Source organism: Anas acuta, chromosome 4 (genome assembly GCF_963932015.1).
Source record: "Anas acuta chromosome 4, bAnaAcu1.1, whole genome shotgun sequence".
NCBI lineage: Eukaryota > Metazoa > Chordata > Aves > Anseriformes > Anatidae > Anas > Anas acuta.
Genome location: NC_088982.1, coordinates 72,374,462 through 72,388,617, shown reverse-complemented (window position 1 = coordinate 72,388,617; position 14,156 = coordinate 72,374,462). Strand labels below are relative to the sequence as shown.

The following is a 14,156-nucleotide window of genomic DNA, read 5'->3' as shown; positions in this document are numbered from 1 at the left end:
GTTACGTGAATTAGTTCACAGCTCTTTGTTTACTGACACTGTCTGGCAGCACTTCAGGCTGAGGTTTTTAATAGTACCTTATTATGCAACTTCACAGAAGTCCATCACCTAGTTTTGCAACCTGAATTTGTGCATTTTGACTTGCTAGGTGTCAAAAACAGACATGTTTATCACTTGGGAAAAATGTAGGAGAAAACAAGAGAGGAAAGAGTTTGTAGCATAAAGCCATCAGTAAACTCACCTGAGAGGTCTCCACCTTCATCGTGATCCTTCTGCTGCCTCTGGGCAGTCTTTCTGGCACTCAGGCTAAGCTTCAAATGCAAAGGTTGCAGTGGTAATCCAGGAACCAGAGACAGGGCCTAGAAAAGAAATAGATACGTCCTCAATATCAGTGATATAAAAATGTACTGCCTTCTGATGCATCAGCTCACTGAAAGCCTCTGTTGGAAGAGACCCTGTGCCATTGCCTTGCTGGACAGTCACTCACTGGCTGTGATCCTGACACGTCTCCAACATCAGACACACGCTTCAGCTCCCTCAGATATGCTTCAAGAAGAAGAAGAAAATAAAAAAAAAAAAGGCTTGGAGAGCACGCTTGTTTTCAGGACGATGCTACAGGGCCTGTGATGGGGCTGCCACAGCTCCTCTCTCTCCTCTGCACTTTTTTTCTGGCAACCAAAGGCTGCCAGCAGTGTGGATGTGTGCCTGTCTCGCTGAGAGATGGCAGCAAACTTGGCCAAGTCAAGCAGGAGGCCTCGGGGGGCTCCCGTTTTAGGCACCGCTCCTGGTATCAGGAGCGACTTTTTGTCCACCATGCCTGTTTGTGGAAGCCGCAGCCCAACCAGAGAGCAATGAAAGCACTCCAGGAAATCTGCAGAGAAGCTAGATGACTGAAAGAGCTTGTCATTTGTATTTTAGGTGTGGGAGCACCGGGTACTGGGAGAGAGCAGGGTTCAAGCTGATGCAACCCAAGAGGGTGCTGTTGCCCCTCATGGCACCAAACGCTGTCCGTGCACCAACAGAGGAGCACGCTACACGTGGCAGGAGAACCAAACCTTGCCACGGGGAAGAGCTAAAGCGTGGGCTGGGTGCTGCAGCTCCTTCCCTTCGCCCACATGAGCTGGCCGGGGAGCCCGCGGGGCCCCACCGCCGAGGGGCTGCGGCGTTGTGTGAGGCCCAGGGAGAGGCATCGGCGCCGGGTGAGGCCTCCTCGCAGCAGCCTGCTGGCTCCTGGTGGGGGATACGCAGCAGCCCTAATGCATTAACTCCACAAAACAGCTCCCTCGCTCTCCGCCTCAGGTGCCCTATTCATAAATACAAATAATGTTTCTCTCCAGCCAGGATTCATTAACATCAGTGAAGCACTTAAGGGTTCGGATGGAAGTGTTTTCTCTATAAATAAAAATATAGGCCAATAATATTGCACACTGAGCTACCATTCCTTTAAGAAATGTAACTGAAATACACTTAGGGAAGCAGAAATGTTTCTGGGGGATCTACACACTTCTAGAAATTTCGAAAGGGCTCAGAGAGCAAAGGCTGAGAGCTGGCTCTGCTCCATTAATGTAAGCCCTGCTCCATTAATTTTGGTCTCACTTTAATCAGGCAAGTTATCGGATATAATTTTTCCAAGACAGCGCTGGACACGTAACCCAAAATTTTCCTTTCTGAATGTTAACAATAACAGTCCCTTTTGCCAGAAGCTCTTTACAAATGCACACGAAAGAAAACAGCAACAGTAAATTAAAAAAGTCTGTTAGGCACCTCATAACATTAATTGGCATTTTATGGCTCTTTACATGTTCAAAGCAACATGCACAAATTACCCAATTAATCCAAGCTGCTAGGGTTTCTCCTGCCCCATCGCACCAGCCAGCTCTGTGCCTGCTGCATGGCCGGGACCCCATGCGAGGAGGAGATGGGTGGCACGACCTTGCACTGCCTCCTTGTGTGCTGGGCAAAGCTGGACAGCAGCTTGCAGGAACTTTTAAGTACCCTCACAGGGCCGATCGGGCCCTGGAGCAGGGAGAAGGCCATGGTACGGCATCACAAGCCTACACAATGTGGCCCCAGAGGGAGGACAAAGCCTTGCCTGAGCCTCTGCAAGTAGGGAGGGATGGGGTTGTGATTCATGCAGCATTCCCCCCACATCTTTATTCCCAGTTACAGGTGAGGAAGCTCTTCTCCAAGAGCTGAAAGAGCAGAGTGCCCACACAAGCTGCAAGCACTGTGGTGGATGAGTCCCTGGTTGCCTCCAAACAGTTCCGTGCATCACTGAAGACCACCGAATTATCAGCGAAGCACGACTGGAAATCCAGGCCTCTGAGACCACACACAGTCTCCCCAAAGCTTTGCCACTCTTACCTATACCTAAACATGAAGTTTCTTTTCCTAATGCAAAATACAATTATAAACAGGTTAAACCAAACAAAGCTCAAGTGTCCCCTCTTCTCCTCTGGGGAGAGGAGAAAGAGTGAGGTTTTCTCCCTTCTCTCAACAAACAGACCTGTTTGGGCAGCTAAATGGGTTAATGCAAGTGGCTGAACCACCGGGACTATCCACATGGGAAAAGTGAAGCAAAAGCTTTTAGCCTAAACCTCTGCAAAGGAGATTTGTCCTGTCAATGAAGACTTTGACTAATGTGCCCTATTATCTCCCCTCACACCCCCATTTCACTGCCGGCTGGGCCTCATTCTGAAGCATTATGCAAAATGCCCGTACATGTTATTGATCTCTGGTTGACTCCCTGTGTTGAATACATTCAGAGCTGCAGACAATTCTCTTTTTAAAGATAGAAATTATTAAATAACTGAAATGATAGCCCATTAAGATCAAAGGCCCAATTACCTTTGATTTTAACCACCAATCAGGTCTTCGTGTGGTATATATCAATCCACAATAAACTCACGAGTTTTAATGATAGTGATTAGCTAAGGTAGGAAGCACTCGTCTCAGATCTCTAAAGGTTCCTTCAATATGAGTCCTCAGATCTGTCTTTTGTGGGTGTCTCACATTAGATCACTGCCCCATTGCACCTACATCTGCTTTAATCTCGTAAGAGTCAGTGGTAGTGCAGAACTGCGGCGTGTTGGGCAGGGAAGTAGTGTTTAGGATTTCTAATTAAACCTAAATAAACTTTAACTGTAGCGCAATCATTTAGGAATGTCTAGCAAAGTCATTGAAATATCCTCAATCATAAACAACTCAGGCTGCACTAAAATTCAGGCCTTCAGATTAAAGCCTGACAGATTTCAGGGACGTTTTGAGTTACAGCACCAGCTCCACAACCTGGGCTGCAGAGTAGATCCCAAACCCAGAGGTACTGAGAAGCAACACCCCAAATGCCCCTCACACACCATGCCAGAGGCGAGTCCCAACTCTCAAGCAGGTTCAGTGACATGGTGCCCGACCTGCACAAGGACTGATCATTTCCCTCAGTCCCTCTCCAAAACTGATGACATCAGTTGAGTTGCACAAACTCCTCTTGGACAGGTAGACTAAAGAAGATGAACATGCGCATGGTCAAATTATTCTGACCTTTTCTTACACTTATTTAAAAATCAATGCTTATGCAAACCAGTTTAACATCCCTACTGTGCCTTTTTCCCAAACCAGCAGGACAGAATTTGATATAAAATTTAAATTCTTTTTGAAGCCTCATTTTCTCTAGCTTATGGCAGAGCTACATCATTGTACTCTTGTTCTAATTCACCCTTTGCATTTATATTTTCTGACAGTGACATTTTCTGAAAGCACAAATGTAGGCTGGCTGCTTAAAAAGCAAAATTAATACATGATTTTTTTTCTTCATCTCTCTTTTCCCCCTTCTGTCTTCCCAACAAACCAACCCAAAGCCTTAATCTCAAGCCTGCAGCACCATCCAAGAAACTTCTGGCAGTGCACTAAGTTAAATGCCCACATAAACCTTTCCAAGGCTTGTGGTCTTCTGTGCTCAGCGTTGTGTGGACTGCAGGAGCAGGTGAGAGCAAAGAATGGTGGCCGACACCATTTAATTTCAGCACAGTGCTCAGCCACTACCATGTGGAGGGCAGGACTGCCATTTCTGCAAGCTTGAGGTGAGCTGCCGAAGGCTCCCTGCTGAGGCAGGTGTGGTTGCTAGCAGGGCCTCACATGTAATACTAGAAAGTGCCTCGCTCAAAGCATTTTTTTGCCTAGTGCTTTCCTTCAGGAGGTTTCTTGCTCCTCATCACTGGCGGGAGGCGCACTCCCAGCAGCTCAAAAGACTGTTTACGAGACACCACTGGGCAGTCTAGAGGGAAGTCATAAAAAATGTATTTTTGTAGCTCAAAAGCGGTTCTGTCCAACTAAAGCCTGATGGTGGATTTGCCTACGAAACCATGCAGGAGCTCTTAGTTACAGGCACACACGCAACGTGACTCCGTCCTGACCTGGGATTTCTCTCCAACCTCTCTTTTGCAGTAGCCGCAGACCTTGCAGAGCAGCAGGGAGGCAAGGGCCAGGCCAGCCAGTACTGTCCTGGTTCAAAGGGTCTAAATCTGCCCAATCCAACAGGGTGCACCACTGACAGACGGTCTAAACCAATGTGAGGACACTCAGCCTGTCTCTGTGCTTCAGTGATCTATAGACACACATTATACGTGGCTAATCCCTAATCATGCTTACAAGGGCTTCATACTCATTATTCAGTGAAATATAAAATATTTCTATTAAAACTTTTCTATCCGCAATTATTCCCCCGGGCACAACAGATAACGAGTCAGCAGGCACAGATTTAATTATCAGTTTTTACTGTAAGATGATGATGTTTATTGATATCGCTATCAGACAGACACTGAAATGAAGCAGATGTTAATCTGAGGTTAAGCTCCAGGAGGCGCCTAGCAGTCTGACCAAAGGGACTGATGTTCATCAGATAATAAAAGAGAGAGGCTCCCTCCCTCCCTCGCGAGGCCTGCACAGAGCTCACAGAAGTACCGATGTGCTTTGCAGATTCCTCCTCACACCATTTCCAACCCATTCGGCAAGCAGCGTGCCCGCTAATGCAGAGCTTTCAGTCAGTCCTGGTAGACTGTTTAACCTATCATCCTATTTTGCTTACACAGGAACTTTATGGTTGGTCTCGGTTTACTTTCCCAGCACATCCTGAGACGATGATGAAGAACTAGAAAACACAAGTAAAATAACGACAGAATTGCTCTGGTGCTGGTGTTGTGATCAGAAAGCCCATCACCAGTGCCCTTTGTGTCTACAGCTGCTTCAAATAAACCCACAGCAAGACAAGAGGCAAAATTCCGCTCTCCAATTCGAAAGGTACCATGTAAAGGGATGGGACCTTCACTGTGAAAGGAGAGGATGATGAGACAACAGCAGCTTTCTATGTTTCTCAGTCTGTTGTCACCTTCTAGTGTTGAAAGCGGTGATGTTACAGCGTATATACTATTAAAAATATGTGGACAGATGATTCTCACTGAAACATATCAATGTTTAACATTAGAACATTCAGCAGGACTAATGAGCTGGTGCAAATGATCATTTAGTTTGGTAATTTTCGTAGCTATTTCAGTGATACAATTTTTTCCCCACCAAGGACATGCCTGCCATCATCAGTAGAGGTCAAGCGAACCAAAAATGATATGCTATTTTCTAGCTAGTTGCTAGTGCTGCATCCTGCAGCAACACTGTACATTTTATTTTCATTATTACCACGTGTGGATAATTCTCCGGAACAGCTAGGGCATTTACCACATCGTCCAACATCAAAGAGCAGTTACATGGTGAAATTGGGACCAGAAGAGAAAGTTGCTGCACTGCGTTGGTGCATGAAGTCCCTTAGGCCATGTCTGTTGTAGTAAAAGGCAGAAAGTTTGAGAGCACATGAGGATGCCCTCCTTGAGGCCTGCTCTTACTACCACCTGCGACTTGACACTTGGTAGCAAGACCTCCAACAAGCTGACATTGGTGTATGTTTGAAATGATTTTAAAGGGTTGCTTTAACCCACTTTGAGGAGAGATTTTTTTTTTCCAATTAGAAAGAGAAAAAGAGAGCAAGACCAACCTTTGGAATTTCAACATGTGGATCATTTGCAAGAGAGCCACACTTAATCTCCATGCCTAGCTGAAGGGATTTTGTGGTTTCATTGCGGGCTCTTTTGGACTGTTTTTCATGTCAAAATTATTTATTTGCTATAATTTGTCTCTCTTCCAAGAATTACCGAAACAAAGGAAACATTTGAATGAGATTTGAGACAACTTCTTTCTCACCCGTCAGGAAGGTAATCCCCAACCTTCAGATAAATGCGGGCATGTGGTTTCCAGTATTCTCACTCCATATGTCTTCGCAAACACCAAATAGATCTAATGTAACAGGACTTTTCTTTTTTTTTTTTTTTTCCTTTTTTTCCTCATAGATTAAAAGGTTACAGTGATGGACCTTGCCCAGGATGATCCAGACTTTCATCCCTGCAATGCCTTCATTTTCACTCCCTGTAGAAGGGTGGACCTGCTGGCACAGCAACCAGGAGGCAGGCTGTAGGCACTAAGCCGTTCCTGCACTCTCCACTTCAGCCGTATCAGCTGTGAAGTGAAACAAAAGCATAACGCCCAACTTAGGAATTGAGCTTTACAGGTGAAAACCTGCAGAACTGTGACTGCTGTAACTCTGAAATGAAGGCACTTCATCGTGGTCGCTTGTTCTGAAAAGTGGTGTCAGATGGTTTGTGTCAGCTCTCTCCATCTCTTGCTTTGTACCTGTGGGTCAGTTTTGAGTAGCTGTGCCAGAGACGGAGAGCTCAAATATATGACAATCTTAATTTTTATTTTTCCTTAAAATAGGCAGCTAGGGAGAGGAGTGAAGGAGCCAAAACAGTGTTGCTTTATGCAGAAGGTTGTAGCCTGTGTTCAGCTCTGCTACAAGACACCAGAGTCCACATGAGTAAACACTGTGTGTATTAAATCCACTGCCTACATGGCATCCCACTTATGGGCATGAAACCTGCCTTATACCTGTGTTCTTATCAGCTTTGGGGAAACATCAGTGAAAGCAGAGGGAGCAAAAGGAAAGGTGGGCAGAAAAGGCAAAGGGGGAAAGGGAGAAGGGGGTAAAAATGCTTCATGAGAGATTTTCCCCTTGGAGAAGGACATGGAGTGTTTCTTGGAAAGAACTGGACAAGAGTTTCTTTGAAATCCCATTGACACACAGAGGCAGCATCCAGTCCATATGACACGCTGTGGCATTTCTTTCTGCCTTAAGAGGACAGAGGTGATACATAATGCAAAGCCATAAATGCGGACAGACTTTCGCAAGAATGTTTACATTCATTTTTCATAGCCCTAAGAAATTGATCTGTAAAGATATCCCATAGGAGACTGCGTTTGGCCTTGAAATATTGTCCTGAGAGGCTGTGTTTCTCTCCTCCATCTGACGCATTTTGCAGAGGGTATCAGCATATGGATTTGCGCCTCAGCTGTGTCATGAGCAAAGAATTGCTATTGTTTTAATATGCTATGCTGGGACATTTAAACATTGATATTGTCAGGTACTACTTTACAATTCCCATTAGATTTGTTGTAAAGCACACATTTATGAAATAAAATATTGCTGTATTCACCCATAAAACTCCATGTTATAACAGTACCAAGCATCTGGTTTCTATCAGAAGTCAGGAAATTCACAGTTCGAGCTGGAACTCCATCCTTCCCTAAACCCATTGCACTTAATTCTGCAACTCACATGTGAGCAGGTTCTGCAGTCTTCATAAAGGCAAAAACCTCACTGCCCTCAGCTGAAGGCTGCACACAACAGGCCTACAGGTTTGGAGTTAGGTGATGCTCTGGGGGCAATCCCACATGTTGAGGCTTCCTGCTGAAGCAGCTTGAGCACTGGTAATAATGCAGAACAAGAAACAACACATCATTGCTAACAGTCTACAAAAAGGTGTTAATTTTGTAAAGCACGTTTGTTTTGTACAGCACCTTGATGTTCAAATGCAAGTTCTACCTGAAAATAGGTTAATACTTTTTAAGGTTCCATTTAAATTATTTTACATTTCCTTTCTCTAAAACCACAGTAGAGATTTTTCTGGTATAATGCAGGCAGGATTGAGAACCAATATCATTTTTCTAGTGTAAATCTATTTTTAATAATTGCGTTCATGAGTGAAGCAAAAATCCAGAGGGAGAAAAAAATAAGTGAATGTAATGCATATAAAAATGGGGTTTCAATTCATGTTGGACAGGCAGTTTTGAATACCACATTTAGTAATTTTCAATTGATCAACTTTGCTAGTAAATAACTGGATTTCCTTTGTGGGTTTTTGTAAGTGTTTTAGCTGTAAATCTAGCATTCAGTCATTCATTTCAATCTGGTCTTTTTTTTTTTTTTTTTTGCTCTGCCTCCAGAGCTGAGGCTTGCCCTTAGCTAGAAATTTCATTTTAAAAAGTGGAGTTTTAAAAAGTACAGGAAAGTTTTAAAACTTTCTGAAAGAACAGCAAGTTTTAAATGAACACAAATGCTTAAAGCCTAAAAACAATTGGAGAGTTCTACACAACCATGGGCTCCAGTGGCAATTAAGGGAACCTTAACGAGCTCCTTTCAGCTAAGATGCTGCACAGACACATGACTCTCTGAAGCTTGGCCAAACCCCCAGGATCTGCACCAGGCCTCTCCGTTTTTGCAGGGCTGATACATCTGGCAAGACAGAGATGCTGCTGCAGATTTACCTTCACTTCTCTATCCAGCAGCCAAGAAGACCAATTATAACAATTTTTATTTACAAAATAATTGACAAAATATTCATCCATAAAATAATATTTACCTTTTACATTTAAAGAAAAAGGTGCCACAGCTATGAGTACCAGTAGATGGATGCCACTTTCATCTAACATCTGAAATACTGAAGCGATTCAGTGCTGCATCCCTCTCACCTGATAGGAAGAAAAAATAATAAATTATGTTTTATATTTCTGGGAATATCTAAAGTTCCTATTTGAGAAATTGTCGATCGTCATTGCTTCTTAACCATGGTGATGAAGGCAACTGGTCTTCCTATGTAAACCTGTGCGGTTCAATGGGGCTATGTGGTCACTCAGTAAGATAGTATATGGTGAGGAGATATCAGTTATCCAGATATCCAGAGTTACTGGGGTGAATCCAAAGATGCAGCCTGGGACACATTCATCCACAGGCTGAGGTAAGAGTGAGAATCTGTACCCTTGGAAAGAGCGTAGCTCCTCTGAACTCCAGATTCAACTTTGTGATATTCCTCTGATGTATCCATTGGCCAGTGGTAGTTTCCCATATGGAAATGATAGAAAGAGAGGTCTATAAAGAAGAGCTTACAAGATTTTATGTCATATGAGAGATGATTTAGATTTGTCTTCAGGAAGTCCTGTTATAATGAACCAATGCCTTTAACCATTGTTTCTTCTTTCCCTCTTCTAGAGCATTTGCAGAATAAATAAACTCCCTATTCCATTCTTATTTTTATGATGAGGAGATTTGAAACCTGCCAGCCATTCTCATTTAAGATGTTTCCTGTCCTTCCAGGCATTTGTTTGGCTTTCATGTTTTTGAAGAAGCAGACTGTGGATGCTTGTTATCTATGCATAGCATGCGGGATAAATGTGAATGCTTAGTAGCGGACTAAATATGACCCTTTGTTTTTTCAGATGGGAAACAGAGGCCTAGGTCACAAAGCCATCAAATATAAGGCTGAATAACCTGTAATAGAACAATGGATGGTGAGAGAAGTAGCAAAAAACAAACCAAAAGAAAAAAAAAAAAAAAGCACATTAAACTGGAAAAAGGTGAAACATGAAATCTATCCCTTTTCTATAAACACATGTGGAAAGAATAACACCTAGACTTTTTATTCTTAGCTTCTTTTTTTTTTTTTTTTTCCCCCTGTGCATTCCAAGGGAAGATCTGCCAACTTTGGGTTGTATCCGTTTCTCCTCTGTTGTTTGCCAGAATTAGTGCACTCTAGCACACATTCTTTCCTAAGACTTCCCAATGTGTCGTTTGTTAGATCTAACTGTTTAAAGAACCCAGCCACCCTTGCCTCCTTTGCTCATAGCAAGCTGGGTGGCATACAACATACTCGCATAACCCAGCTCACATGCTACAGGTCTGCTTCAAACCTGGAACTGAACAGACTCTTGAACCAGACTTCACACCGCATGCTTTGTGTTACTGTAGATCAGAAGACCTTGCACTGATACATTCGAATGCTTCTAATGCTCTCCTTATCCTAAAATATACACTGAGGCAAACATACCTGTGTTTTGCTTGTTGAAGCCTCCTGATGTAGAGCTTCAGTACTTCTGTGAAGCATTTCTAAAATCTTAGATCTGGGTCTGCTTAGCATTACACACATAAACAGAGGGTGAATTCACAAAAGGTTAGCACGGTTTCACTGGTTTGAATTGGAAACTACAGTGAATAGGCTCGAGACAAAGGGCTGTGTTTTACCAAGATTAGTTAATAACATTCAAATAAAACGTGGAGTGAGTTAGGATGCACAGTAGCCACCCTGTGTGTATAATAATGTGAGAGTGGGGATAGATTCAGACATAAAATGAGTCAACATTAACAATGTTAAAGCAATGCCCACTTGAGCTGGGTCTTAATCTGGTTCTGAAGCAGAAAGAAATGTAAATCTCAGTCGGCTTGATTCCAAATCCACTAATTCAATGTTAGATTTGTTTATTAGAATAGCCCTTCTATGGGAATCTCTTCCAGGGATGAAGAACCATGCCACATTAAGAACTAACAGGATATAGGTAAGAATTTTTATGTTCCTTTCTTTGTCCCTCTTTTGGTCTCTTTTTTTTTTTTTTTCTTTTCCTCTCCCAAGTAGCAATGTGCAAGGACCTGTTGAGTGTTTTTCTGATGCTCCCCCATGAGCAGTGAAGTGAGGAAGAGAACCACGTGCTCCTGATTACTCACTACTGCCCTTTAATACAGCAGCATCCTCAACCACAAAGCTCTGAATTTACATTTGGAGGAAATGTTACATGGGATGCAGAAGAGTAGGGAGCCACTGGCTGGACGAAGACCTTAGTTTTGTTTTATTATTACATCCAGCCACAAGGCAGACCAGATCCAGTTCCAACTTCCTCAGCAGTTGGTAGTGTTCAGTTCTGGGGTCATGGTTCATTTGCTATTACAAAACTGAGCTCATAGCTTTTTGATGTACTCACTTCCTACAAGTGATGAACATTATTAAGTTTGAGAAAGGAGAAAAGAACTATTAGGATTAAAGCACAGAATAAGCAGTAGGGGCTGCCTTGTTACATACCTGAGTCCCCTGGAGTTGATGTTTAGCACATTTCTGGGTTCAGGCAAGCAAAATTCTCTTAGAGGTCAAAAATGATTGTATAGCAATTAAGGATACTTACAAAGCCAAAGAATGGACAGTTAATACTATGTTTAGCCTCCCATTTAGGAGATTTTGCAGAGAAGAGTGTTACTTAAAACCAACTGATGTTGACCATTGGAGAAATGGGGAAAGATACTATAATCTTATGCAATCCCAGTTTTGGTCTGTTCCCTTGACCTGGATTAACCTTTTTCCTTTTATCTGTATTTTAATTCCAAACACCTCGCTCAAACGCGACTGTATCCAGGTCTCTGCTAAAACCTTTAATGAGCAACACTAAGGTCAGCGGAAATAAGTTTGAACTCTATTATTATTTCATACAAATACTGTAGGGATCCTTGAATCTCCCATAATTATTAGCGTTTTCAGTCTCCAGTGAGATGTTCAGCATCTGGCTATATTTAGTTTATTGATTGCTTTCTTAAATGGTTACCTTTCAAGAGCCATTTAAAATACATGTTTCTTCTTAACTTTTACTATTTACAGGCACACAGTGCACAAAGGCTGCACAGAAATGGGCCCAAATTCCTTTTGCAAACAAGAAACAAACAGCAAAATTTTTGTAAAATCTTAGTCTAAATAGTTTTAATTGATTTGCACTGCAACAAGATTATTTTAGGTTACACTTCCTAAGCAGCATCCCTGATTACCACCTGCAAACATCTATAGAGGATCAGAGAAATAATAATTCACTCACTATTTCTTTCCTGGGTGGTAGAAAAAAACACAACAACAATAAATTTATATCTAGCACACTTTCAGTACTCTTACATAATGATTAACTACTGTTAATGAAATATCAACTGTGCATTCTCTCCCTTTGTTACAGCACTCTCAAACATATTATTTTGTGCAATCAATATAAACAAAGATCATGTCCATTAAAATGTGCACAAAGTTATGGAGGATGAATACAGCACATAAAACTTGTTGGCTTTAATCAATAAAAAGCCCAGAGCTGCACAAAAATTGCTAGGTCATGAAACTACAAAGCTATTAACCTGATTTTTTTTTAAATAACTCTCTTCTCTAAATGGGCACGAGTAGCTAATTCTTTTATAAATTATTAAGTATTCTTTTCATTGTTTGCATCATATTAATACCTAGGGGACTAGTCCAGGACTCCAGCTGCTCTGTTTCTAGTAGCTGCTCACATAAAAGTGAGAAATTCCTTTGCATGGTGTCTTTGACTCTCTTTTTAAAACCATTACAAACTGGTTTGGATAAAGGCCATGTGGGTGAGGCCAATACAGCATGGACTGAAAACTGAATGGTAGACAGATCTGGTATGGGTAGATCCTATAACCCATACCAGGCATATGGTGAGGGCCAGACTGACAGCCAGATTAGCAGTAACATAGACCATCTACAAACCAAAGCTCCTGGAAGGCATGTTGGATGCCTTGAAGTTGGATTGAAGTTGGATGTCTGGAAAGGTATCAGACAAGGATCTGGGACTCAGGTGTTCTTAAGATTCACCTCAGACTTATTTCAACTTCTTACCTGGTAGAAAAGCTGCTACCGGACTTCGTGGTCCTGATCTATGAAGCACAGAAATTCCTCCTTGTCTTTGGTTTAGCTCCTGTTTGTATCTAGTAGAATGAAAGAGTCAGAACCATCCCCTCCTGAAAGAGAGTAGGCAGAAGACATTTTGGTTGTAGCATCTAGGCTTGAGGAGAAAATTGTCATAGCAGCCAGAGTCCCAGTACAAAAGGGTTTTTGCATCTTTTAAGATTATTACTGCAACATTTGCTTCAAAAGTCAAGGTCCAGAGCCTTTAAATTGCAGGATGTTGATGGCCCCTAAGGCTGGCCAGGAGGGAGTAAGGCTTTTCACTGGCCTGAATCTAGTCCACCTCGGTACTGAGGAGTGCCTGAAAGCTAATCCCATGATGAATGGTATTCACAAAGTTGGCTGTTCCTGGTCCACATCAAAACCAGCATTAAACAGCAGTCTCTATAAAAGATCACAGAGGAACGTGAGCCAACTTAGGCTATCATCCTTCCAGATTGTGTTTGGGGTGCATTCCTGGGGCTCTGGGGGAGGCTTCTAATGCCACTAACCTCTTCTTTTCACAAGCACAGAGATAAAGATGGCAAGTTATCAGGCAGCAAAGCAATAACACCAAGTGTGTCCTGAAGACTAACTGAACAGTGTAGGCATCACCCCGAAATAACATGAGATAAAATTACTCCCAATAAGACAAAACCACAAAATATATTAGCAAGGCAGAGGTTTTCCTTAATCCTATTCTGAACCAGTACGTACTTTTTTCATAGAATTTTTCTGAAATACTTCCATGCCGAAATAGACTCCTAGGGTGGAAAAATTTTGCTTGAAAAGATAACGTTCTGCAAGTTGCAAGTGGCTGCAAATAAGGACTTAAAATGGGATGCGTCATACATTCCCATGACTGGGAACCATCACATTGCCTTTGCCCATTATGAATATGAATGAATCATTCCTCATTCATTTATGATGAAAATCTGGCTTTGGAAAATTGAAATGTCAAGTTCAATAAAGTCAGGATTTACTAAACTAAACAAACTCATTTTCTCCCCTGCCCTCCAGAATTGCCTAATAGTTTTCTCACTTTGGGCTTGTCAAGGTTTTTCCCACTGTTTCTAAATTCCTCTTTTTCAGCTTATTATAACACACATTAATTTAATTTTTAAAAGTCAGAGTCCACCAACAGGATTTGAGGTCAAGTTTGCTACATACCCAGAAAGTCTAACAATTTAAAAGTTTTTGAGATGACATTAAAAACAAACAAACAAAAAGTTTAACCAAAAAAGG

General features: G+C 42.2%; 1 long non-coding RNA gene across 1 annotated transcript; it reads right to left on the bottom strand.

Annotated features, from left to right (window-relative positions):
• Positions 1-84: 84 nt before the first annotated feature.
• Positions 85-12,608, bottom strand: LOC137856514 (uncharacterized). The gene is made up of 3 exons (XR_011096531.1): positions 8,796-12,608; positions 7,712-7,860; positions 85-359 (listed from the first exon to the last, which is right to left on the bottom strand). It is a non-coding gene; the product is annotated as an uncharacterized lncRNA (long non-coding RNA).
• Between the last annotated feature and the right edge of the window lie 1,548 nt (positions 12,609-14,156).